The sequence below is a fragment of the Pseudophryne corroboree genome, chromosome 9 (assembly GCF_028390025.1).
Source record: "Pseudophryne corroboree isolate aPseCor3 chromosome 9, aPseCor3.hap2, whole genome shotgun sequence".
In the NCBI taxonomy this organism is placed as follows: Eukaryota; Metazoa; Chordata; class Amphibia; order Anura; family Myobatrachidae; genus Pseudophryne; species Pseudophryne corroboree.
Genome location: NC_086452.1, coordinates 338,776,956 through 338,802,691, shown reverse-complemented (window position 1 = coordinate 338,802,691; position 25,736 = coordinate 338,776,956). Strand labels below are relative to the sequence as shown.

The window sequence follows — 25,736 nt, the reverse complement described above, 5'->3', positions numbered from 1 at the left end:
GTGTTGCAACATGGTTTGCCCAGAAGCATAGTTAGTCCTGGCAAAAACCCCTTTCACACCGCCAATGTCGGATCCCACCCGGGAATTGGAAACGGGTCCTTCCTGGGTGGGATCCGGCATTGGCAGCTGCTGCAGGCTTACCCGACACGGCAATATGCCGGGTGGGTTGCCATAGCAGCTGGGGGTGGAGCCGGCGGCGGCGCTGGGAGATCTCTGTGCCGCCTCTCCCTGCTGTAATAAACGGATCCCGGGACGCAACGACCCGAGAGCCCGTTTACGCAGCCACTGACATGGTATTCAACCCAGGTATAATACTGCTTTATTCCCGAGTTTAATTGCCGGGTCAGGCGACCCGCGATTTCGGCTATGCCCATTTCACACCGCACGCCGACCCGGCAATATGCCGAGTCGATACCGGGTTATTTGTGCGGTGTGAAAGGGGCAAAATATAGCCTGAAAATTGTGCTTCCTTTTAATTATCTGTGTTAATAAGATGTGCAGTACCTGACATTGTAATATTATTATTATTATCCGAAGATTTCTACAACCTGAAAATTGATTAATGTCAATTTCTGTACCTTTTTGTGCTTGTAGACTAGGGGGGTAATTCAGACTGGATCGTTGCAACGGCAGCAATCGCAGTCTGAATCTTTTTGTGGAGTGCGCACGCGCAGCAGCCGCACTGCTATTGCGCACCCCGGGAGCCCAGTGAGATGCTATCAGCATCTCTGGGCTGCAATCGCCTCTGCCTGATTGAGGCAGAGACGGTCGCGGGGAGGGTGGGGGCGTGCCAACGGCGCTAGAACACCGTTGGCGGGGTGCGGCCCGGACACCCCTCCGTTGCTGTGGGCAATCCACGGTGGCTGCGTGACATCACACGCAGCCGCTGCAACCCAGGATGCGGTGATAAGCTCCTTGCCAGCGTGCAGGAGCTGCGCTGGTAGAGAGCTACTCGTCAGGTACAAAAGCATCGCCGCCATGAGATGCTTTTGTACCTGTATGGCAGGGCATTGCCAGACATGCGGGGTGGGCTAGCCCTGTGCTGGGCATCCCCCCCGCATGTCTGTGAAAGTGATCGTAGACGTCCTAAATTTAGCACATCTACGATCAACTCTGAATTACCCCCCCCCCCCCCATGGTCTGTAAACACTAGAGGCACAGACAGTAGTTTAATTCCATTAAGTAACCATCCTTGTGAAGCAAAGACTCATTTAATTCCATTAAGTCACGTGCTGTGACTTAAATCATTGGTTATGTACAGTTCAGCTCCAATCTCTTAAACCCTGGAATATGTCTTCAAGGATGAAAAAGGCCTCTGACCTTGCAATAAGGCTGCTTAGTGCCTGCAATCACCATACAGATTGGGAATTACCCTGGTTATAGGGAATGAGCAATTGAGCGGAAGAAGCGAGACGATCCAGCCCATCGCCACTATGTTACATGGTAAATGTGCTGAGCAGTACAGTATGGAGTATCTTGCACGTTGCTAGACAATGAGGGACTGACCTAGCTGCATCCTCCTATACAAGCACAAAGCGTTGTTTTTCCTGTGTCATTACGGAATATCCACTGCAAAGTGACACAGGCAGTGTTCCACCTGAGCGGCCGGTTCTCTCTCTTTGTGACCAGCCTTTCCAGGGATGGAGTCAGAGGTAGGTGACTAATGCAGTACAGGACACTGTGCCGCAGGAGACACAATGATTTAGCAGCAGTGAGCGTCTGCAATGTCTGCTGTTCTGCATGTTGTGGAGGAGACTGCTTTGTATGAATGCGGAGTATTGTTATTTTCTGGTTAACCCTTTTCTGACTGTTCTGATGCTATTATAAGTAGGGATCTGTCCAAGCTCTGATAATTAGTACCTGTGTTGGTGTAAATCAAAAAGAAACATTAAGATAGCATTTTATTAATTTGCATCCCAAGTGTTAGGCCTATTGCTTCCTATAATTGTCAGACTCTTTAATTGCTTGCAGTGTGACTATCTATCTATCTATCTATCTATCTCTGTATTTTGCTATTGATTCAAAATGTAACAAGATTATATTCAATAATGTTAAATTGGTGTGTTTTATGTAATTATCTGCCATTAATAATATTCTACTAATGTTTCTCAATTTGGAAATGTGCTATTTCAGTTAATTATCTCAATGGTATGTAAAGAATATTGGTTATATAGAAGAGACAGGTCAGTAGACTTTAGCAGCTGAGATTGTATTGTTTGGAACTGTGCAGTGTTGTTCAGGGTTGTTATGCTGTAGCTCCGAGAGTAACACATATTTATAGCAAATTCAGTCTTGTACTCCATGTTCCACAGAGAATGTTCCACATATTATTCAGACATTGACCAGAATAGCTTCTAAAGGGATCCCTGCACCAAGGTGCTATAAATAACTTACTGCATACTTGCCTACCTGACCCTCTCCATGAGGGAGAAAATGCTCTGTTTCCTGGACTTTCCTGGTAATGTATGATTGTCATCACCTGTGGTGAGCTAGTTAATTGATAAGAAAGGTGTTTCACCACAGGTGATGACAATCATACGTTACCAGGAAAGTCCAGGAACAGAGCATTTTCTCCCTCATGGAGAGGGTCAGGTAGGCAAGTATGGTTTGTGTGCGTCACCATTTAAGAGATCTACCAGTATTTAAGAATTTTAGGTTATGTCAAAAGCTAGAAAAAATACTTTTGAATGTTTTATCTATACAAAAAAACAAGCTCCGCCCACTTGTACCAGATCACTCATTTAAAAATAAATTAAGTCAATCACATCTGTCCACCCACCCAGAAACTGGCTCATGTAACAACTACCTGTACTACCATTACCTCACCAAGTGAATCCAAAATCCAAATGGGTACAATACACAAGCTGCATGGCTTCACTGCTGTTAGCTCTCATGCATGCTGCATAGTAATTACTGCGAGCATACACATGGTTTCTTGTGTCGTGACTGAATGCTTCTGAAATGGCAATTATGATTTGTACTCCAATTCAGATCAGCATCCAAACAAATGTTTTAAATGTTTATTGATTAATTAAAAGGGTATGCAGAGAGTAACAGAACTAAGGCACCCCTAACTGCGGGGCAGCAGCATTTCTCCCCGTGGAGCACTCTTAGCATAGACGTATCTATAATGGGTGCAGTGTTGGAAGTGCACACGGGCCCCTGGGTCCAGGGGGGCCCTCACCGCACACCCATGTTAAAATCACTTACTTCACATGAGTCCTTAATCAGTGCTACTGTTCTAGCAGAAATCACTCAGAAAGTGGCTTGGTGGCCATTTTCCCGGTGATTCACGCATACGCATAGAGATTTGCTGCCGGGGACTATGTTTCCAGAGACCTGCACATGCGCAATATAGATTAGTCACCGGGAACATGGTGCGCACGTGCAGAGTCTACTACGCTGCAAAGAGGAGGGACCCGCACAGTGGGGGCAATTCCAAGTTGATCGAAGCAGGAAATTTTTTAGCAGTTGGGAAAAACCATGTGCACTGCAGGGGGTGCAGATATAACATGTGCAGAGAGAGATAGATTTGGGTGGGGTGAGTTCAATCTGCAATCTAAATTGCAGTGTAAAAATAAAGTAGCCAGTATTTACCATGCACAGAAACAAAATAACCCACCCAAATCTAACTCTCTCTGCACATGTTATATCTGCCCCCCCTGCAGTGCACATGGTTTTGCCCAACTGCTAAAAAATATCCTGCTGCGATCAACTTGGAATTATCCCCATTGTGCACACGAGCCCTCTCCTCTCTTAAACCACCACTGACTCGTAGGTAAGGTAACATTGTTGCATACTTGCCTACCTGACCCTCTCCATGAGGGAGAAAATGCTCTGTTCCTGGACTTTCCTGGTAATGTATGATTGCCATCACCAGTGGTGAAACACCTTTCCTATCAATTAACTAGCTCACCACAGGTGATGGCAATCATACATTACCAGGAAAGTCCAGGAACAGAGCATTTTCTCCCTCATGGAGAGGGTCAGGTAGGCAAGTATGCATTGTTGTTAACTAGTTACATTGCTCCACATTTCCAGTGATCTCATACTGTGATGTTACAGCTAACAGGAGGCTTTACCCGCCTTCTCTATTCTGGTACAGCCAAAGTTTTATACTTTTCCATTTCACAAAGGCCCTAAAGCCTGAAGCCTAGAACCCTAATGTTCCACCTATGCTATAGGTGCGGAATCTGTTCTCTGTACTTTGGACTTGGGGATTTCCACACACTGCCCCTGGCAGTATCCTCCTTACTGTCTGGAAAGCTTCTCACAGTAACTGTAAGAATAAGCACTTTGTAATCTGTATACCTTATTTGTTTAAATTGTTTTCTATTTGGATTTTAAAACTTTATTTTCCCTATTATATATTGCATACTTCCCAACATGACCCTCTCCAGGAGAGACACAATGCTCTGCTTCTGGACTTTTTTCTTAATTTATGATTGCCAGCAATAGCATATCTATATACAGGGATGTGCGGTGAGGTAAATGCCTGAGGAGGCATTGGCTAGCACCAGAGCCAGATTTACACACAATATATGAGCCCAATAGTGCATGTGGGCATAATACACAGGTGCAGCAGTATATACTGCTGGAAATTTGGTGAATTTTGATCACAGATGTGCAGAAATGGTCGGCAGATGTGGCACTGCATCACCTGCCATAGACTTTTTACTCCAGCGTTTTGACTATAAAAATGATTAGAATAATACAAAGAGATATTTATAATATATTCTTTGTATTTTTTTCATATACTTTATATAGTCAAAATTCTGGCGCATACATTAGAACAGGCATTCCCAACCGCGGTCCTCAAGGCACACCAACAGTGCAGGTTTTAGTGATATCCAGGCTTCAGCACAGATGGTTAAATCAAAATACCTGAGTAATAATTAAGTCACCTGTGTTCAAGCCTGGATATCAGTAACACCAGGGGGTAAATTTACTAAGACGGGAGTTCTATTTCAGATGGGATGTTGCCCATAGCTACCAATCAGCTTCTACTTCTCATTTATCTAGCACCATCTAGAAGATAATACCTGAAATCTGATTGGTTACTATGGGCAACATCCCATCTTAAATAGAACTCCCATCTTAGTAAATTTACCCCCAGGACTGTTAGTGTGCCTTGAGGACCGAGGTTGGGAAACACTGCATTAGAATGACAGGAAAGGCTCTGCCTCACATCACCGCACGTCACTAGTCTATAATGGGTGCAGTGCACATGGGTCCAGGAGGGCACACACAACACACCCTGCACCCATTTATTCAGTGATTACCTCATTCCAAAGTCCCACATCAACAGTGGCACCACTATAAAATCACCGTTTTGCACATGTGCAGTAGGTAAATCGCCAGGAAAATGGCCGCAGTGCCATTGCCCCATAGACCTGCACAGCACTAGTGGTCAGCCTCACACAGTCCACACCTGAACATGCTGCCGGCTAGAGAAGAGGGGACCCGGAGGGAGATTGCACAGTGGGCCCCCTCTTTGCTTAAAACGACCCTGCCTGTCAGCTTAAGTTGATCTGATAACTGACTTACATCATAAATCCTGCTTAATTGCTGATCTGCCACAATTTTACCAAGACGGATTTACATTTAAGCTGTATTCCCAGGCAGATAGGGAAATTGTGCTACCTACAGTAAGGGGTGGTGCCATGCATCCAGTCAGAAGCTGCAGTAACAGAACTTGTGGCTTCCCATTCATATTTGTTGGCCTTCAGACACCATTATTGAATGGTAAACAGTAATAAGAGGAATGTGACTTCAAGGATCTTTCATAATCTTTTAAAGGAGATTCTAAATTTCTTCAATGTGACCAGCAAAGTTTCTAAAATTTTTATGGCCCTGGATCCATGCTGTATATTTCCATACTATATATTTATGAGCAGTGATGTCACTTATATTTGGAGGGGCTACAATGATGGATCAATCCACCACCCAGTTTATGATTCGTATTATAGCTCCGCCTCATTGCATTATTGCACAAATTATAGGTCCAGGGATGAAACTAGGCTTTCTTTCAACCAGGGCCAAAACTCAGCTCAAAAGGGTTTTCCCGCGCTCCCCCCTCCCCCCCTTGGGTATCTAATTGCCGGGATCCCGCCGTCTGTTTGGTGACCAGTGGTCACACATACCAAACCCTGGAAAAGGTACCAAAAATGTCAGCTGTATCTACTGTAAGAATAAATACATACCCTTAGATGACTCTGGTGAGTCCCGTTATTTTTTTCTATTACTGATCTAAGATCCAAGTTGATAAATATGTTTAACAGTGTCTGAAAGGGGCCAACCGATGTGGTATCAGTTATTAATAAAGTCTGTACATATAGCAGACTTCCAATTTTTATGACACAGAACCTTTGTTGCACTTAACGGATTCTCTCCACCTACTAATCCTCTCTTATAAGGTGTTAGAAAGATGGAATGTGGTTCATACCAATAATTCCTAAAATCAAACTTCTAGAACCAATCAGGTAGTAAAATGAAACCCGTATACCAGCACCCAATAAACAGCCAGAGGCCTCTTTTAGGGCGAGCTCGGGACAGCAGTGTCACAGACTTTCCACTCAACGCGTTTTGTCTGTAAGACTTCATCAGAGGTAACACTAACCATAGTTGATGGAAAAAGAATTGACAATAATCACAGTGGTACATAAACAGTATGGGACAGTTCCAGTGGTGTTGACAAAAGCAAAGAGATGATGACAGACAATCAAGTCTTATTTCCAAAAAGTGTAGATGTGCAGATATGTATACTTTTGCCTCCCTCTAAGCAGAGAGGGGTCCCATGCTTCTACATGGTCGTAAATACTCGTACATGCTCCTACACTTTGGGATCTCACTGCCACATAGAAATGACAAAAGGAATGGTAGTTTAACATATTTTTTTTTTTCTTTATTCCCCAATAACAATTGTGAATTGCTTTTGCAGTCACATATTGAACAAATGTTTCAAATCGGAAATCTGTTTGAAGTAACTACTGGACCATCTTCCCCAACTAAACTGCAATGTATGTAGTTAGTTTTACTTGTCCAGTATAAGTAGTGCTCATGTGATGGCTATTTCTGCTGGGGGGATTTTATGGCAGACACGTTCATCAGGTCTCTCTGCAATATCTCACGTTAGTCACCAAACCACATTACATCAGCTATTTATTTTTATATACCACGGTTTCAAATCTTATTTATCAAGCCCAGAATCATTCTGGCAGCTAATTTCAGCAGAACTAAATCAAGATAAAGCCACCTTACACCTCCTTCTGTTCCACAAACCTTCATCACAGCTCAATGAATATTAAAGTTGCTGGGAGCACAGACATTAAATAATTCATAATACAGGTTGATTAGCAAGCCTCTTTAAAGCATTGAGGTGATGATATGTGATTTATAGCAATGTTACCACAACTGTATCACACTGTAGCCAATAATATGTCGCCTACACAACCTTTTTGGATTTCTCTTTGGAAAACGTGATCGCAGAGGAGCAATAACCAATCTAAGGGGCTGACATTTAGAATGCGCTTTACACCTATGTATTATAATGACGGTGAACTGTTTATTAATGGAGCATAGAAACAAGGCAGTAATCATGTTAGCAGATCCTACAGTAGGTTGAATGCAATTTTACACAATTTTATTGCATTCATCACATACACAAAGCCAACAATTCCTTCTGTCTGCGCCTGTTGCAGCATTTCTTCTTTACTGTATTGACGGCCAATTGACTCAGGAAAATGAAATGCAATTAGAAAAGAACAATAAAAAGCATTTGCCGAGCGGAGAATTGGTTCCCGCTGTCCAGGGGAACAGGTATGTTTGTTAGTTATTCAGGAAAGATTGATTGACTATTTGAGACATTTGTGAGCAGAAAATGTCAGATCAAAGAGAGCACAATACAGATAAATGGTCCTGTCCTTGTGCTGAGCCTCTTTGTGTGACACACATAATGAGAGTGTTATTTCAGCTGTTACCATCAGTCATTGGCCATTTAAATGGGGCTAATCCCTCAACAACGCGACGCAGGATGTGCTGCTCACAAGGCTGCCAATGGCAGTATATTGCATCTTTTATGCCATTGATCAGTTATTTATCATGTGATTATACCTCCCAATTGTCCCTCGTTCAGTGGGACAATGTAAAAGTTTGTTTATATGTTACTGCTTTCTAGTTTTTGATATAGCGCATACATATTCCACAGCGTTTTACAGAGAATATTTAGTCATTCAGATCAGTCACTACCCAAGTGGAGCTTGCAGTCTAGATCTCTACCATATGTACACACATACACTTACACTAGGGTTTATTAACCTACCAGTATATTTGTGGATTGTTGGAGGAAACCAGAGTGCCCGTAGGAAACCTACACAATCACCGGGCAAACATAGAAACTCCATACAGACAGGGCCTTAGTGGGATTTGAACCCAAGACCTCAGTTCTGTGAGGCAGTAATGCTAACCAGTGCTTTAAGCGTGCTGCCCCAGTTTCTCATCAAATATAACCCCGTGTTACATTTAGCAATGGCTTAACAGTGGCTCTGAACATACTGTACATATAAAATAGTGTCTTTCAGAATAAATAAACATGCAACAGATATTATACTTCATGCATTTTGCAACAGACCTCTACGTAATTTGTTTGCCTCCTACTGCCATGGGAAACCTATTTACACCATTAGTTCTAATGAGATCTAGTCCATGAATGTTTTCTTTCCACAGATAACAAGTGTGCTTGACTATTACCCTGGCTTTATATTCAGGCCAGGAGACCTTGATAAATAACTCTGAAAATGACCTGTCCTTGCGACACTGATATTGTAATTTTTCCCTAGGAGTAAGCACTTCTGCTGTCCTGTACACGTGCTCCGGGCTGAGCTGATGGTCAGCATTTCCTCAGATAAGAACACAGTCATTGCTTCCTCATATCCTCCCAGCTGCTGCCAGCTCTTGAGAAATTATTTTCCATGTACAGTGCAGAGTACATCCTGTGCTGCTGTACAGTGTCTGCCAGTGTGCAGTGACCAATCACTGGATGTTTGGCAACTGTGTGGAGTATAGTGGGAGTTATAAACCTAGAGACCCAGGGCCTGATGCAGAGATGTGCGCAAATGCAAATTTGTACTCAACGGGTGTGCGAAAATATGCACTGCCGGCTGAATTTGTATTGAGATGCCGGTGGCTTGGCGAGTCCTAACCGCTGCCGCTGCATCCGTTGCAGATCAGTAGTTATCGAGTAGCTGCCAAAAGTGAGATGCTGAAGACATTGCAGCTGCGTACGGGATCGCAGTCACAGCCTCAAACATGCCCCCAAAACAGTCGTGACGGGCTGGCATTTTTGCCACCACTCCCTGTTACTTCCCCCAAATGGTCCCTGACTGTCAATCGCTTTGCGAATAATTCCCATAACATCAGATTTGCGTACATTTCTAAATCAGGCCAAAAGTTCCATGTTTATCTGTGTGTCATTCGATGCTTACTTGCCTACCCTCACGGAACGGCTGGAAGGCTCATGAAAATTGGGTGGTGCTCCCAGCCGCTCGGAATGCAGGCAAGTCTCACAACAGAGCACAAGGGGGTGTCCAACCTCCTCCATCGGGGCCCTCTCCTCTGCAGCTGGTGCCCGTTAGCATAATAGAGTCTGAGCACTAGAGGGTACATAGACTCTATTGTGCATGCGCAAATCTCTGGGGAAATGTCTGCACACACTGCACCCATTATAGATGCGCCACTGATGCAAGGTGTGCGGTGCACTTGGGCTGGCTGCAGAGCTGCAAATATTACTGGAAAAATGGCCATCATGGGCGGCATTTTCCGCTGATTCGCGTATGTGGACTAGAGATGTCCTAGAAACGCATTGCGGGTGCCATATAGACAGTTTTCTCTTTGTGGTGTTACATTTTCCATGTAACATAATAGAAATACTAGATCTCCTGCTGTAACAGGTCACATGTCTGTAGGGAGCAGGGGTCTGGTATAGAACATCTACACTTCTCACTTTTGGCGGCTACTCGATAACTGTCTGGGTAGACAGTCATTAGGTCACCCCAATATGGTCGACATGAACAAAAGGTCAACAATGTCAAAAGATCGACATGATGGTGGTTGACACAGAAGTGGTCGACACAAGTTTTTTCTATTTTTTGGGTTGTCATTTTGTATGTTTCATCATATGTGAACACAATCAGTAGAAATGTGTACCTTTGCCGTCTAACTTCGCTCGCCACTCTCGCTCCACTACGGCTGCGCTCGCCACAGGTTACTATTCCCAATCATAGTCTACATGGGTAGCAAGTCAAGCAAAAATATCCCCCCAATAAAGCTTGTGTTGAGCATGTGTGTCGACCATTGGCAAGTCAAACTTTGAACCTGTCATCCTTTTGTACCTGTCGACCATATGGTGTCGACCTATTGACTGTTGACCTACCATCCAGATACCAGGGAGCAGGGCTACATATGGAGTACCAGATGATAGAATAGGGGTGGGCAACAGGCGGCCCGCGGGCCGGATGCGGCCCGCGATCCGATCCTGTCTGGCCCGCTGCCCCCCTCCAATGCGCAATGACAAGCGGCCCGAGCAGCTGAGCTGCTTGTCATTGCTGTACAGCAGCTCGCTCCTAGACGCGTGGGGCCTGCCGGCTACTGCTCCCCTGCACCGTCACGTTAGGTTACAGCGCACAAGTAGCTTCTCCGCCGCTGCCACTCTATGTCCCCGCCCGCACTTCCGCAGCAGCTGTGAGTTCCTGGCCGCACTCCCGTCTCCCAGACGCTGACACTCGCTCACGCTGCTGGGTGATCTGGGCACAGAAAAACGGAGCTCCCTGCCGAACAAGGTCCATAATCTCCGGGGACTGTATATGTAAATGTGTGTGTGTGATAATACATAATATATATATATATATATATATATATATATATATATATATATATATATATATATTATTATTATTTTAAATATATATATATATATATATATATATATATACTGTATATATTTATTTTCTATATCGTCTGTGTTAAAGTATGAAGTATGGAACTACTTTTGTTACATCACCATTTCTGAATTATTTATTCAGTTCTTTCGTCAGGATATGTATCCTGATATAAGAACTGAATAAATAGTTCTGAAATATTGATGTAAGAATGGTGGTCCATACTTCATATTCAGAGTGCCGCTTTTGGAATATATATATATATATATATATATACACACACACACACACACACACACACACACACACACACACACACACTGTATGTACCTTTGTGGGACCCACCCCCTCTTTGCTGTTCTGTCCCCCAACACGCTCAGCCCACCACCCACTCCCCCTCACTCTCTACGGAGCGCACACGGGGGGCCTTTTAAAAATCTTGCTGTGGGGCCCACAAAGGTCTAGTTACGCCCCTGGTAGCACACAAATAGCTGGCAAGGGGTGCAGGGGTGCCGAGTATAGGGCGTATGTGTGTATGATGCAGCATAATATCATGCTGTGTTAAACTCTGAGATCTATTCCTATGGAGAGACCTGGAGATTTTGTGACACATATACCTTTTAGAAGTGTGATTTTATAGAAGTGCAACTTCTGTATTAGGGGCCCTACACACTGGCCGATTACACTGAGCGATAGGAACGATCTCGTTCATTAATGAACGAGATATCGTTCATATCTTTCAGTGTGTATGCACCAACGATGAACGATGCACGGCCCCGCGCTTGTTCATCATTGGTGCCGGCTTGTTTATGCCTGCAAGCCAATATGGACAATATTGTCTATATTAGCATGCAGTGCTATGGGGCCGGGTGACGGGGGGAGTGCAGAAACTTCACCTCCCCCATCACCACCCACTTCCCCCCGCCGCCGCTGGGTCGTCTGAAGGCCGTATCAGCCATCGGGCAGCTCAGCAGCCAGTTGTGCAGTGTGTAGGGCCCTTAAGTGTGCCCAAGACCTGCAGGAGCTGGTCCCCATTTCCAATGATTTTCCAATGTGATAGGTATTGTATATACAAGATATTTTGTGTGCGGCCCTCGAATATTCACTGAAAGTGTTAAGTGGCCCACCAGCTGAAATAATTACCCACCCCTGTGATAGAACCTATACCCTGGCTCTTGTCAGATTATTTTAGTCCTGTTTACGTTCTGTCCTGTGCTATCTTCATGTAACACCGATGATCGTTTGTAACAGCTGGAAGCAGTGTAACATCATAATGAAAAATAAATGAAATAATAGTGCCTTGAAGGTCTATATTTTCCTGCTATTGCACAGAGACCCCAATACTTTTGCAAATCTATAGTTTGTATTGTAATATCACCATTTGGAACAGTGGGTTGAGATTGGATGTTGGGTGGCTTGTTGATTCTGGGCAGTAAACTGATTGTGTCAGCAGATGTGAGGAATTCCCGTTGCTCACAGTGCAAAACAGACTGTGCACACAAAGGGCCGTGCAGCACACACACGGCAGTCCTGAGTAAAATGAGATATCACTGTGCAGGAATGGAGATTCACTTGTAACAGGAGCGCAGGTGAGACGAGTGACAGGAACAGTTGTCACACGGCCACAAATATACCAGGCGTAGATAGTAACACTTGTATTTTGCTGATTACACTTGTTGTATTGTTGCATTCCTAGAACAGAGCACATCTTCCTTCCTGACTCGGTGCATTCTTACATTCTTGCATCAGCAAAAAGTTATTGTCTGGAATATTTTCACTTTCACAGGTTCAAGTTAGTCAATTTGTTTTAAAATGCAGATTATTAATATTTATATAACCTATGGCAATAATTGTTACGGCTTCTAGAGATGGGAGTATCCGCCTTTACTTAGAAAATAAACAAAACATACATGTTTCAATTAATCGTTACACTTTAACTGGGTCTATTTAGGGCCCTCATCCTAAACACTGACAGCATCCCAATTTAGTACTAATTTATTAATTGTTAACCCATGTACCATTTACAGATATTATAGAATATGAGAACTGTGTGCCTAGCAACTGATAGAAAGTTCCAATATCACTTTGAGAATACTGTGGAAATACAGGTGCCACCAGGCCACGAAATGTGTCTCTCTGCTAGTGTTATTAATAGTGCAGAAACAGACAGAGGCAGGAGTTTCCCCACAAATGGTAGGAATTATATATTGTGTCCGCCAGTACAAAGGATGGTACTGTCACTGAATTATTATTATTATTATTATTATTATTATTAAATAAATCATTATTATTATTAAGTCCATTTACATTTGGTTACTGCTCATTTTGGCATTTGTTTTGTGTTTGAGCAGATCATACTTTGTATAGAGAACTGCCTATTTATATTACTTTGGCCAACCACCCTTCTTAAAGATCTTGTAAAAATGCAATGCTTTTAATAGCAATATATGGGGGCATCCACAACTAGGGGGAACATGGGCCTAATTCAGACCTGGTTGCACGCAGGCTATTTTTTGCACTGCTGCGACCAGGTAATCGCTGCCTACAGGGGGAGGGGGTAAGGGCTGTGCAGGGGTGCGATGGGCTGTGCAGTGAGCGTTTGTGCAGTTTCTGCACAGCCCAGGACTTACTCGAATGCAACGATGATCGGGGCTGGCGGTGTCAGGATCCCTCCTCTGCAACGGCTGGGCACGCCTGTGTTTTTGACGTCACTCCCAGAAAATGGTGAGTTGCCGCCCAGGAACGCCTCCTGCCTGTCAATCTTCTTGCGATCGCCCCCGTCGCCGGGCAGTGACGCGCCTGCGCATTGCGGGTTCGCACGGCTGCGAGAAAATGCGAACGGGTCTAATTGAGGCCCCTAGTCAAATGAACAATAAATACAGAACCAGTTTCTTACAACGTTTCAGTGTTGCCACTATCGTCAGGTTAACCGTTACTGTATATATAATATATGGCATAGTTTGCAAGTAATTTCTATGCAGCCTGTTTCTTTCTGCACTAAGATGCAGGAGCATATGGCCAGGCACCACCTCCCATGGAATGCCTTGTTTTGCACACACTGGAGGTAATTTAGTAAGGATCCTTATTGCATTTCCCCGATGGTGCGCATGTGCAGAACGGGTCCTGCGATCGCGGCACAGGTATGCAAACTCCTCTGCCTGATTGACAGGCATAGGAATTCGAAGGGAGGGACGGGGGCGTCCGGCATTCGGCAAAAATGGGGACTGCGTTGTGAGACACAGTTCCCTTGGCCTCGGAAGCCGCACTGTGATGGCAAGGCTTAGAAACCTTACGCTTACTCAGTCTGCCGTCGCAGATGAACAGTTCATCTCATATGCGCCTCCTCCTGCATTTGCATTGCAAACAGCTATGCCATTGCAGTCCTTAGTGAATTAGGCCCACAGACTTCAGTTTTGCAATGATCAGATGGGATGTTTGAGGAAATGTGGAAGTCTTATAAATGAAATGCATGTTCCCTAAAATAAAAAATGCACATGAATTTTAGGTATCTTATGTGAAGGCTAAGTTTCCAATTCTATGTAGAAGCTGTATGTCTTCACATGCTTCTCTGTATAGAATAGGTATGGTCAGGTAACTAGAGGTGTGCAAGTGGTGTCGGTACACAGAGCGCAGGGCCCTTTGGGCACCACTGTTGCTGCACTATGGTCCCTGCATCTTGCTAAGAGGGTGCTAGGAATGGCACCCTGCAGCCAGATGTGGCAATAGTAGCCCTGCTGTCCTTCCCGGTGATGTGTCTCCGTCCCCTCGGGATGATGTAATTGCAGGGAATGATGTATGTGCAGGTGTTGTTATTTGCAGAGTTACAGAAGTACACACCAGAGGATGTCTTAAACTATGAACAGCCTAGTTACTTAACCAGTGGTGTTGGTTTATTGAAAGATAACAGGTACAGCCTTACTCACTTGATATAGTGGTTATTGGTTATGGTGGAAAGCTTTGAGGGAAGAGGTGTTCTGAACAGCTCAACAGCCAGTGACTGTCTGCTGCTTGTAGGTAATGGTGCAGGTTTGCTGGAACAGCTTCATATGCAGATCTCTCTCGAGCTAAGTATGGTGACTTGTGTCTCTACCATGTCACATTACAGTCTCACTGTGGACTAAAGGGCCCTACACATATGGCGATGTGCCGCCGAGGTGCCCGACGGCCGATACGGCCGACGGGCGACCCGGCGGCGGGGGGGCAGTGACGGGGGGAGTGAAGTTTCTTCACTCCCCCCGTCACGCGGCTGCATTGAAGTGCAGGCAAATATGGACGAGATCGTCCATATTGGCCTGCATGCACAGCCGACGGGAGACCAGCGATGAACGAGCGCGGGGCCGCGCATCGTTCATCGCTGGAGTCTCCACACTGAAAGATATGAACGAGTTTTCGTTCATTTATGAACGAGATCGTTCATATCTTTCAGAAAATCGGCCAGTGTGTAGGGCCTATAAGATGTCTGCAGTCACATGGTGTAGCAGCACATCAGATTGGAGGACAGACTTCCCTGGGTCCTAATGACCAGCATGTATGCACAGTATGGAGACAGTGCACTGCTTTCTAACAGTCATGAGGTCCTGCTCTCCGGAGGCGTGGCCAGCACAGGGCGCTGGGACACCCAGTTATAGAGCTGTAGAGTATGTACAATAAACACAGTTAGTCTCCTTTGCATGTCCTTTATTTAACTTCAGCATAAGTCATACTTGTCTACTTGATCAAGATGGCAAGGTCTGAGTAATGTGGTGGGGGGCTGTGCCATAATGATGCAATTTGCTAGAATTTGCATCATCAAGTGCCTGCTCTACAGTACCTACTGTATTAGAGAAGTGGGCATGTTGCATGCAGATACTGTAAATTAGTCATTTGGAACAGCATCACATTGCAGACTGGTTCTTTTCTGGCACTTGTATCATGTTGCTCTAGAACAGTGTTTTTCAACCACTGTTCCGTGGCACACTAGTGTGCCCTGAGCAGCCTCCAGGTGTGATGCCATAGAAGCACAGCCAGGCCCGTCAGTGTTTTGCCGCTACTGAGGCACTGGAACGATCAATACTGGTGGGTTTAGTGGTTGCTGAGCCAGTTCTAATTTTGGGCACGGGCAGTGTTGGGCTCTTCTGGCTTTCTCAGATGTGGCTCAGGCGTTACCTATTGAGAAGCTGCGACATGACATCCTAGGACACGCAACTGCACCATGCATCACCATTATATTTGAGTGTGCCTTGCCAATATTTAAATCTTGTTCAGTGTGCCGCGAGTTGTAAAAGGTTGAAAATCTCTGCTCTAGAATCTGGTGTGATGTTGCTGCAATTGCTGGCATGTATTAGCTGATTTTGGTTATAGCTTTGTGTGGACTGTCTTTCATTCTCTGCAGGTGTATATCGCTTTGTCTAATGTTAAGTCTGTGTCAGCTAGCAGCTTTTATTTCAGTGTGGGCTTTGTAATACTGACTAGCATTTCATGTCTGAGTATAAGATCTACAATGTATTTACACACAGCGGGGGTGATGCTGAGGGGTATTCCTAAAATATGAAAAATGTTTCTCTGCATGCCCACAAAACAAGGCACATACAGTATGCAAAATTGCTCGCCACAGCTGTAACTTGGGTTCAGCACTGTCACTGCCTATTCTGCACCTTTATTTGGCTTGCAGGATGCCCAAAAGTGGCACCCTGCAGCCTGGAGAGCTGCCGGAGAGCCAGTTGGCATGTCCTTAGGATGCTTCTGGTGCTCACCTTCTTCCTTGACCCAGGAGCCCCGCCCCATCATTTCGACATTATTGCCCTGCTATGGCGCTGTTTCTCACACACTCGTGACTGCTTGAGACTGGAGCGGCCGGATGGGGAAATTAAGTAGGCAGTCTAACTTGGGCTGAGTACACTAAGGGCGTGTTTGAGCAACTGCGAACAGATGCAGACTGTCACTGAGACGCATGTGCGCCTGTCAGCTGTTTCAGTGTCACAGTGACTGAGAGCTGTTGCAAATATACAGGTGATGATGATGATAACCAGCACTAGCTAGCTGCTTTTCATTGGCTGATTGCGCATTCACATGTGTATAGGCGCTTTCTTCATAGTGCATTCCTATATGATATGTTTTATACTTCTTTTAGCAAGGTGTTTTGTTTTTCCAAACATGGGTGTGAGAATTAATCCTTCTGTATTCAAGAGTTGTTACATTATTCTATTATAACCTAACAGTGAATGCATATTTCTCACAGGATGTAAGTGTATATAATGTATGTCTGATGTAGAACTGTCACACTACTGGTGCAGGGGTGGTCTTCAGTTTGCCGGATGTTGGGATCCTGGCGCACAGTATAGCGGCGCCGGAATCCCGACACCCGGCATGCCGACACCTTTTCTCCCTCTTTTGGGTCCATGACCCCCCTGGAGGGAGAATAGATAGCGTGGCGCGCTACCATGCCCGCAAGGGGCTCATTTGTGCTCACCCAGCTGTCGGTATGCCAATGGTCGGGATTCCGGCGCCGGTATGCTGCCCGCCAAAGCCCGACCGCCGACATACCGTACTACTCCCCTGGTGCAGAACTCTATGCATCCTGTGTTTTGTCCAACTCTGCGGTTTTTAGTGTAGATGCGTTCTAACTCCCCACCAGCCCCACAGCTTCAGCTTAATTGGAAATGTGCCTATGGAGCATATGTATCAAAGCTTGGAGAACGATAAAGTGGAGAGAGATAAAGTACCAACCAATTCGCTCCTGTCATTTTTCAAACACATCCTGTAAACTGATTGGTTGGTACTTTATCTCTCGCCAAGGTCTGATTCATATCCCCCATCACCACAAGTTGAATGTATTTCTTGGTTTTAATACACTATTTATTCATTTGTAATAAAATATAAAAATTCTGTATTTTTATTAATATTGTGAATGTATTGTTTATGATATTCATAGGCACTGTTTTGTATATTAGTGTGGTTTTTCTTTAAGTTTTAAAAGACCTTGTAGAGATATTCATAAACCAGCACTTTCTTTGGTTTTCTGGTTTGGCATATTTTGTACCTTCTGCAACTGACATCGGGTGCACCTGGAACTGATGTCTTTATAACACACTATGGGGGTAATTCAGACCTGATCGCTGCTGTGCGTTTAGGTACTAACTGCGCATGCATATGAACCACAATGCGCATGTGCGTCAGACAGCAACAAAGGGCATCGCTGGTCAGCGACAGGGTGGTGCGAAAAATCCAATTGCACGGGCGTTCGCAAGGTGATTGACAGGAGGAAGCCATTTGTCGGTGGTAACTGACTGTTTATTGCGAGTGTCCGGAAAATCGCAGGCGTGCCCAGGCGTTTTCAGGGAGGGTGTCTGACGTCAGCTCCGGCCCCGATCAGCCCGTTCTCATCGCACTGTAGGAGTAAGTCCTGGGCTGCGCAGAGACTGCACAAAGTGGATTTTTGCAGCTCGGCGTACACATAGGATCGCACACTTGCACGGCGAATTTACACTCCCCCTGGAGGTGGCGACTATTTGAACGCAGGACAGCAAAGTGAGCAGCCCAGCGATCAGGTCTGAACCACCCCCTATGTTCCAGGATTACTGTGCTTCAGCTAATAAGCTAACATTTCATTCATTGCGGGTGCTTGAGAATTATCATATACTACAGTATATACATGGTACTGTATATAACTATAGTCTGTCTTACCCTATATTAGTGGTTCCCAAATGTTTTTGAACCATGGTGCCAAGAATATCACTTTTTTTTTTCACGGGACCCAAGGACAAAACTTTCTTATTGAGAAATTCTGAAAAAGTATCAAATTAAGTAAATTGTGTTTATATGTCATCCTTAGTCTCAGTTATGTGGTGAGGGACAGGATTTGCTTCTGTTTGTCCACATGTTTTATGTTTGGAAGCCACCAGCTCTGGTTTTGCCTATTACACTGACCATTGACAGGTTCTATTCCCATCTCTATGGGTGTCGTGGACACCCAGGAGTGGGATTGCATACATCCCAACTGTCCCGATTTTAGCGGGGCAGTCCCGTTTTTTTGGGGGGGACTGTCCGGTAGTCCCATCCGCGGGCCCAGAGTCCTGCGGTGGAATGGGGTGGGGTGGGGCAGTTGCGAGGCTCCTGTCACTTGCTGCCCTGCTTAGCAGAGCAGCAGTGAATAGACACGGTGCGCATGCGCACAGCGTCTATTCAATGGAGACAGAGGGAGAGGGGGCATGCCATCAGGTCTCAGAGCGCTGGACATGCCCCCTTAGTGATGTAAAACGGTGGGGTGCCTTATCAGAGCGCTGGACATGCCCCCTTAGTGATGTAAAACGGTGGGGTGCCTTATCAGAGCGCTGGGCATGCCCCTTTGGTGATGTAAAACGATGGGGTGCCTTATCAGAGCGCTGGGCATGCCCCCTTAGTGATGTAAAACGGTAGGGTGCCTTATCAGAGCGCTGGGCATGCCCTTTGGTGATGTAAAATGGTGGGGTGCCTTATCAGAGCGCTGGGCATGCCCCCTTAGTGATGTAAAACGGTGGGGTGCCTTATCAGAGCGCTGGGCATGCCCCTTTGGTGATGTAAAATGGTGGGGTGCCTTATCAGAGCGCTGGGCATGCCCCTTTAGTGATGTAAAACGATGGGGTGCCTTATCAGAGCGCTTGGCATGCCCCTTTGGTGATGTAAAATGGTGGGGTGCCTTATCAGAGCGCTGGGCATGCCCCTTTAGTGATGTAAAACGATGGGGTGCCTTATCAGAGCGCTTGGCATGCCCCTTTGGTGATGTAAAATGGTGGGGTGCCTTATCAGAGCGCTGGGCATGCCGCTTTGGTGATGTAAAATGGTGGGGTGCCTTATCAGAGCGCTGGGCATGCCCCTTTAGTGATGTAAAACGATGGGGTGCCTTATCAGAGCGCTGGGCATGCCCCTTTGGTGATGTAAAATGGTGGGGTGCCTTATCAGAGCGCTGGGCATGCCCCTTTAGTGATGTAAACGAATGGGGTACCATATCAGAGTGCTGGGCATGCCACTTTGGTGATGTAAAACGGTGGGATGCCTTATCAGAGTGCTGGGCGTGCCCCTTTGGTGATGTAAAATGGTGGGATGCCATATCAGAGTGCTGGGCGTGCCCCCTTAGTGACGTAAAATGGTGGCATCCCAAATCTATATTTAAAAATGTTGGGAGGTATGGGAATAGCTGTGGCGGTGCTGCCGGCATTCTGGCGGGCGGGATCCCTGCATAGGTATTCTGACAGCCGGGATCCTGACTACATCCTGTAAAATATACTAAAAATGAATATACACCGGAAAATAAATGGACACTCAGGCACAGGCAAAAGAAAAAAAAGCATAATTTTGTAGTCATAGTTGCAGTGCTTAGAAAATTGAAAAGCCAGTAAAATTATCAGTTAACTAGTTTTAATGAATGTTCTTAGATCACTAGATTTCTCCTGCATTCCGTACACAGATATTACATATTTATGGGCAACTATTACATATTCATGAGCATAGTTTATCTGCAAAAATTAAAGCTATTTTCTTAGATGGAAAAATCCATTAATAGCCGCTGAAATTACATGTTTTATGCATGTCAGTGTAATGATTCAGCAGGGGTCCGTTCCCCGTCCATATCACTGGCAGCAAAATGACACTTATGTAAATGTCTGGTTTGAAATGTGATTATTTTAGTCCCAACAAGTGTAAACACAACATGTACTTCAGATGTGATATCTACAGTCTTCTAAAGTTGTGAGAAATTTAATTTTCCCTTAGTGATGTGACTATAATCACAAGCTGTGTATACGTACAATAAACAGGCACAGAGACGAGAGATTGGTAGCTATGACAAAATGCAAGTTGCTCATCATTTTCCATACTAATTAAATTCTATTTAATTATACTGAGAAGAGCTCCCAGGGGTTTCCTGCACACTGTAATGATGGATCTGACCGCAGATGTCCTGTGGGCACTGTCATGTCACAGATAACTACCTGGGAACATTGTTTTAATGTCTTATGCAGGTTATCAGTGGCCTTTATCACACGAAAGAGGGCATTATCAGGCAAGTCACCTGTCAGACTGGGCACGAGATTACAGATAAGGATACACGGAGAGAACAGCAATTTTAGTCAGTTTTTCTCCCAAGTTTAAGAGGCATACTTATTACATGTATATTGTGCGAAAATTGCTGTTTTCGGGAGATCCCCACAAAATCTAAGCATCCCCTGGACGTAACATGGAGGGACTGCAGCCGATAACTCTGATATCTGCCACAGTCCATCCAGTTCTGACAGCAAAAGGAACCCCCTTAGGTTTCTATCATGGCTGTTAAACAGACAGATTTGCCAAGGGTCTTGGCCCTAGCAGCTAACACCCAGCTACTCTAACGCAAATGTTTTTGGAGAAAGATCTGACATATCTAGTATGTGCAACAGGTCTAAATAATGATATAAATATTGAATCCGCACTAGTATAGTCTGAGCCAGCCCTAACCAATATGATGCAATAGGCAAGATTTAGGCTGGTGCCCCCTAGCACCGCCGCTAGTTCTACCTCTGACTCCGCACTCCTTTCCCAGCACCATCACCCCTCACCTATAGCAGTCCATACTTTGGTGCTCCTACCCTCTATATTTTTATCGTGAACTGTGTGCACATTCGGTGCACAGCCCAAAAATGGACAAGGTCTTGCTGGGAAGCGGCATGGCCACACAATAGTACCCACAGTTCAAATTATGGCACACAGTAGTGCAACTTTATTCACATTATATAATGCGATAGTGTCCTTTATTCATGTTACATCACACAGTAGTACCACTTAACCTTATATACGTTACTCCTCACAGTAGTGTTCCTTATTCACATTACATCACACTGAATTGCCCCTTATTCACATTAGACCATACCATATTACTCTTTATTCACATTTGACCACACAGTAGTGCCCTTTCTATACGCCACACAGTAGAGCACCATATACACATAATGCCACACATTAGTAATGCCTTTATACACATAATACCACACAGTAATGCCCTTACACATACTGTATGACACACATTATTACTGTCTTTATAAACATAATGTGCCTTACACATTATGTCATCCTGTATTAATGCCCTTATACACATAATGGGGGTCATTCCGAGTTGATCGCTAGCTGCCGTTGTTCACAGCGCAGTGATCAGTCTAAAAATCGGCATTTCTGCGTATGCACCGCAATGCGCAGGTGCGTCGTACAGGTACAATGAGCATCGTGGGTTTGCACAGAGTGTAATGAACATTCCAGTCGCACAGCCGAACGCAAGAAGATACACATGAAGTGGGCGTGTCTGGGTGTCAACTGACCGTTTTCAGGGAGTGCTTAGAAAAACACAGGCATGGCAGAAAAAACGCAGGCGTGGCTGGGCGTTCGCTGGGTGGGTGTGTGACGTCAAAAGCCGTCCGTCCGTCGTTAGAATCAACGCACACGGAGAGTAACTACAGGGCTGGTCTTGTTTTGCACAAAATGATTTTGCAGGCGCTCTGCTGCACAAGCGTTCGCACTTCTGCAAAGAGAAAATACACTCCCCAGTTGGCGGCGACAATTCGTTTGCACGGCTGCTAAAAGTAGCCAGCGTGCGATCAACTCGGAATGACCTCCAATGTCCCTTACACATATGCCGCGATTATTAATGCCCTTATACACATAATGACACACATAATGCCCCTTACATATATGCTGCACATTATTAGTGCCCTTATACACATAATGACACACATAGTGCCCTTACACATATGCCGCACATTATTAATGCATTTATGCACATGACACACATAATGCCCCTTACACATATGCTGCACATTATTAATGTATTTATACACATGACACACATAATGCCCCTTACACATATGCCGAACTCTATTGCACAACCAACCCACCCGCACAGAGCACTCACACGGCTGCTAACACTATGACCTTTGCCTCTGCTTGGATACAAATGTGTCCTCATACGTCTTGCCTCAAGACGCCATGCAGCATGAGATGCCTGGCATGAGTCAGCTGACAGCTCCCGGCCGGCTCTGCTAATGTAGGGTGCCTTTGTTTGCCAAAAATGCATCTTATTTGCATTGCTACATGACTAGGATGCACAAGCAGCTTCTGATGATTAAAATGATATGTGGCATGCCTATATTCTTTGTGCCACTGTGGCTGTATCTGCATATGAAATGCTACGTTACAGTGATTTCCAGGAATAAACTGTAACATAGCATTTCGTATGCAGATACAGCCACAGTCACACACAGAATATAGGCATGCTGCATATCATTTCTCTAACGTCCTAAGTGGATGCTGGGGACTCCGTAAGGACCATGGGGAACAGCGGCTCCGCAGGAGACTGGGCACAAAAGTAAAGCTTTAGAACTACCTGGTGTGCACTGGCTCCTCCCCCCATGACCCCCCTCCAAGCCTCAGTTAGATTTTTGTGCCCGAACGAGAAGGGTGCACACTAGGTGGCTCTCCTGAGCTGCTTAGTGAAAAGTTTAGTTTTAGGTTTTTTATGTTCAGTGAGACCTGCTGGCAACAGGCTCACTGCATCGAGGGACTAAGGGGAGAAGAAGCGAACTCACCTGCGTGCAGAGTGGATTGGGCTTCTTAGGCTACTGGACATTAGCTCCAGAGGGACCGATCACAGGCCCAGCCATGGATAGGTCCCAGAGCCGCGCCGCCGGCCCCCTTACAGAGCCAGAAGACAGAAGAGGTCCGGAAAATCGGCGGCAGAAGACGTCCTGTCTTCAACAAGGTAGCGCACAGCACTGCAGCTGTGCGCCATTGCTCTCAGCACACTTCACACTCCGGTCACTGAGGGTGCAGGGCGCTGGGGGGGGGCGCCCTGAGACGCAATAAAAACACCTTGGATGGCAAAAAAATGCATCACATATAGCTCCTGGGCTATATGGATGAATTTAACCCCTGCCAGAATACACAGAAAAACGGGAGATAAGGCCGCCGAGAAGGGGGCGGAGCCTATCTCTTCAGCACACTGGCGCCATTTTCCCTCACAGCTCCATTGGAGGGAAGCTCCCTGGCTCTCCCCTGCAGTCACTACACTACAGAAAGGGTTAAAAAAGAGAGGGGGGCACTAAATAAGGGGAAAAACACTTATATAAGGTTATCCCTGTATATATATAGCGCTCTGGTGTGTGCTGGCAAACTCTCCCTCTGTCTCCCCAAAGGGCTAGTGGGGTCCTGTCCTCTATCAGAGCATTCCCTGTGTGTGTGCTGTGTGTCGGTACGTTTGTGTCGACATGTATGAGGAGAAAAATGATGTTGAGACGGAGCAGATTGCCTGTAATAGTGATGTCACCCCCTAGGGGGTCGACACCTGAGTGGATGAACTGTTGGAAGGAATTACGTGACAGTGTCAGCTCTGTATAAAAGACAGTAGTTGACATGAGACAGCCGGCTACTCAGCTTGTGCCTGTCCAGACGTCTCATAGGCCGTCAGGGGCTCTAAAGCGCCCGTTACCTCAGATGGCAGATATAGACGCCGACACGGATACTGACTCCAGTGTCGACGGTGAAGAGACAAATGTGACTTCCAGTAGGGCCACACGTTACATGATTGAGGCAATGAAAAAATGTTTTACACATTTCTGATAATACGAGTACCACCAAAAAGGGGTATTATGTTCGGTGAGGAAAAACTATCTGTAGTTTTCCTGAATCTGAGAAATTAAATGAGGTGTGTGATGATGCGTGGGTTTCCCCCGATAACAACTGATCATTTCTAGAATGTTATTGGCATTATATCCTTTCCCGCCAGAGGTTAGGGTGCGTTGGGAAACACCCCCTAGGGTGGATAAAGCGCTCACACGCTTGTAAGAACAAGGGCTCTACCCTCTCCTGAGATGGCCGCCCTTAAGGATCCTGCTGATAGAAAGCAGGAGGGTATCCTAAAATGTATTTACACACATACTGGTGTTATACTGCGACCAGCAATCGCCTCAGCCTGGATGTGCAGTGCTGGGTTGGCGTGGTCGGATTCCCTGACTGAAAATATTGATACCCTAGATAGGGACAGTATATTATTGCCTATAGAGCATTTAAAAGATGCATTTCTATATATGCGTGATGCACAGCGGAATATTTGCCGACTGGCATCAAGTCTAAGTGCGTTGTCCATTTCTGCCAGTAGAGGGTTATGGACACGACAGTGGTCAGGTGATGCGGATTCCAAACGGCATTTGGAAGTATTGCCTTATTAAGGGGAGGAGTTATTTGGGGTCGGTCTTTCAGACCTGGTGGCCACGGCAACAGCTGGGAAATCCACGTTTGTACCCCAGGTCACCTCTCAACATAAGAAGACGCCGTATTATCAGGCGCAGTCTTTTCGTGGGCAAGCGGGCAAAAGGTTCCTCATTTCTGCCCCGTGACAGAGGGAGAGGAAAAAGGCTGCAGAAATCAGCCAGTTCCCAGGAACAGAAGCCCTCTCCCGCCTCTGCCAAGCCCTCAGTATGACGCTGGGGCTTTACAAGCAGAATCAGGCACGGTGGTGGCCCGTCTCAATGAATTTCAGCGCGCAGTGGGCTCACTCGCAAGTAGACCCCTGGATCCTTCAGGTGATATCTCAGGGGTACAAATTGGAATTCGAGACGTCTCCCCCTCGCCGTTTCCTAAAGTCGGCTTTACCGATGTCTCCTTCTGACAGGGAGGCAGTTTTGGAAGCCATTCACAAGCTGTATTCCCAGCAGGTGATAATCAAGGTACCCCCTCCTGCAACAGGGAACGGGGTATTATTCCACACTGTTGTGGTACCGAAGCCGGACGGCTCGGTGAGACCGATTCTAAATCTAAAATCTTGAACAC

At 45.6% G+C, this 25,736-nt stretch overlaps 1 protein-coding gene across 8 annotated transcripts in view; it reads left to right on the top strand.

Annotated features, from left to right (window-relative positions):
• IQSEC1 (IQ motif and Sec7 domain ArfGEF 1) overlaps nt 1-25,736 on the top strand; it is a 578,820-nt gene that overhangs the window by 311,564 nt on the left and 241,520 nt on the right. Inside the window, exon 1 of one of the 8 annotated variants that reach the window (XM_063940600.1) lies at nt 1,501-1,652. The exons of 6 other annotated variants lie outside the window; for them this stretch is intronic. The gene's annotated coding sequence lies outside the window, so the exon portion shown is untranslated. Of the gene's footprint in view, nt 1-1,500; nt 1,653-3,725; nt 3,779-25,736 lie in introns of those variants that run through there. One more of the 8 variants, XM_063940602.1, reaches the window with a different exon arrangement.